Source organism: Alosa pseudoharengus, unplaced genomic scaffold (assembly GCF_046254945.1).
Source record: "Alosa pseudoharengus isolate Yale_2024_CS ecotype anadromous, Long Island Sound unplaced genomic scaffold, YU_APseudo_1.1 YU_APseudo_1.1_scf_17, whole genome shotgun sequence".
Classification (NCBI taxonomy): Eukaryota; Metazoa; Chordata; class Actinopteri; order Clupeiformes; family Clupeidae; genus Alosa; species Alosa pseudoharengus.
Genome location: NW_027468640.1, coordinates 18526476 through 18528975, shown reverse-complemented (window position 1 = coordinate 18528975; position 2500 = coordinate 18526476). Strand labels below are relative to the sequence as shown.

At 43.0% G+C, this 2500-nt stretch overlaps 1 protein-coding gene across 2 annotated transcripts in view; it reads left to right on the top strand.

Moving 5' to 3' along the window:
* Positions 1-2500, top strand: part of arhgef40 (Rho guanine nucleotide exchange factor (GEF) 40) — a 42401-nt gene that overhangs the window by 6148 nt on the left and 33753 nt on the right. The gene's annotated exons all lie outside the window — the stretch shown is intronic.

The window sequence follows — 2500 nt, the reverse complement described above, 5'->3', positions numbered from 1 at the left end:
AAAGTCAGGACAACTCATTAAGTGTGTTAAAATTTACACAATGACAAAATAATACTGTTGAATAGACTTAATAGACATTGGCAGAGTCTGGTCTGCAGACTTTTTTCATTCCTAGAAAGAGCTACTGCATGAATTGAATTTCCTCCTTTTGTCACACTAACTCAATAAGTGCAGTAAAAATAATGCATGTGTATCTGAGATTAGGGAGCATAAACCAATGCACCTACCACCACTGATCCAAACCAGTTCACTTACCATTGAACAAATCCAAAGCACCTATCACTGACTAAAATCAATGCACCTATCAATTATTAATATTCACCTGTTTGATTTGGGTTTGGCCTGCATACTTTTATGAATTGCTTTGAAGTGAAGCAAGTGTAGTAAGAGATATATTGATTAAAAAAGTGAATCAATTGCAGGAGTAGTTTAGTTGGATACAAACCAAACCTAAATTGTATTGGGTTTGTTTTACAGTTTAAACATGCACTTGCACGATGTCTGTCATAAGATGCACAACACGCTCATAGACCCTACAAAGTGACGTATTACGGTAGCAATGTCTTTATTCTTTCAATATGTCTGAGGGGCTTATAGTCAATACTAGTTTGCATAGTACCGGTAGGTGTCCACACCATGTGGTGGTCATATTATGTACTGCTATGTGGTACATCTAGTGCATCTGATCTGAGGTCAGTGTCTTAGTTTGCATAGTACCGGTAGGTGTCCACACCATGTGGTGGTCATATTATGTACTGCTATGTGGTACATCTAGTGCATCTGATCTGAGGTCAGTGTCTTAGTTTGCATAGTACCAGTAGGTGTCCACACCATGTGGTGGTCATATTATGTACTGCTATGTGGTACATCTAGTGCATCTGATCTGAGGTCAGTGTCTTAGTTTGCATAGTACCGGTAGGTGTCCACACCATGTGGTGGTCATATTATGTACTGCTATGTGGTACATCTAGTGCATCTGATCTGAGGTCAGTGTGGGGGCCTGATAGCTGCTAAGTGACCTCATGTTCTCTGGGCTCCAGGCCTTGTGATGGGACGGGTGAGTGTTTGCAGGTTACCCGTGATCCCTGGTCCATCCTCTCTGGACATGCCTCCCTCTTATCTGTCTGATGTTTCGTCCCTCTATTACTCAGCCCTGACTTTTCCATCCCTTCTTTTCCTCTCTTTTTTTCTCTAGTTTATCCTCTGTGCTCCCCTATTTGTTAATATGACTTTTTCTTTTCGTTTTTTTTTTGTTGCTTCTAACGGTTTGTTTTTCTTTCCTCCTACTCGCCCCCTCCGCCTCTCACTCTTTCCCTTTTCTTCTCCTTTTTTTAACTCTCCCTGCAGAAACCCCCTTTTCAGTCCCTCTCTCCCTTGTCATCCCCTTTTCTTTCCACTCTTCTTGTTTTTTTCCCCATCCCTCGTTCACTATAGCTCCAGCGTTCCATCGAGTGCCAGAGCTGAGGAAACTGCAACACAATATTATGTCTTAGTGAGAAAGAGAGAGACAGAGAGCAAGAGAGAGAGAGAGAGAAAGAAGAGAGAGAAGAGGCTTGGATGTAATTGTTGTCAGATGACCTGGGTGGGTGGGTGTGTGAGAGGTAGAAATTATGGGAAAGACAGCGAGAGAGAGAGGCAGAAAGGTAGTGAAGGAGTGGTAGACAGAGAGAGAGAGAGAAAGAGAAAGAGGGGCCAACAGAAAATAAATCCAATGAGAGAGGGAGGAGAGGGAAAGAGAGGGATGGAACTGTAAGTTGCCATGCCTACAGTTCAGCTGAAAAATAAACAGTGTGTGTCTGTGTATGTGTGTATGTGACTCTGAGTGTGTGCGTGTGGTTGTGCAAGTGTGTGTGTGTGTATGAGTGTTTCTGCATGTGTGTGTCTATGTGCGTATGTATTTGTCTGTGTGTGTGACTCTCTCTCCTCTCTCTCTCTCTCTCTTTCTCTCTCTCTCTCTCTGTGTTATGCATGAGTGTAGGCCAGCACTTGTGCATTCCCAGTGAGAGATGGCAGTGTTTGAGAGAAGCGGGGTGAGTGTTATTGTTGGGAAAGGTCAGGGTGAACATTTGGAGCGCTGTGCTGCGTTTTGTGGGATGGACAACAGGAAGTTGTGTCTGTGAGAGGGAGTGAGGGAGGCAAGCTGGCCGTCGAAGGCAAACACAGGCATAGTAGTGGACATTCTGGGCCAGTCTCCCACACAAGGATTAAGTCTAGTCTTGGACTGAAAGACAACTTTAATGGAGATTTCCATTGAAAAAAAGGCTTTTTAGTCAAGGACTTGGCTCAATCCATGTACTGGAACCTGGCCCCTTCCTTTAGTCATCTTCAACTGTCTGCTCTCCTCTGTTCTTTTTTCTGAACTTCTTTAAAAATGCAGATTCTGTATGACAAATGTCTGAATCTACTAGAAGTTGCCAGTGCAATTTTTTTAAAATGTTTTATTCTCTATATCTAATTCTCTCTCTCTCTCTCTCTCTCTCTCTCTCTCTCTCTCTCTCTC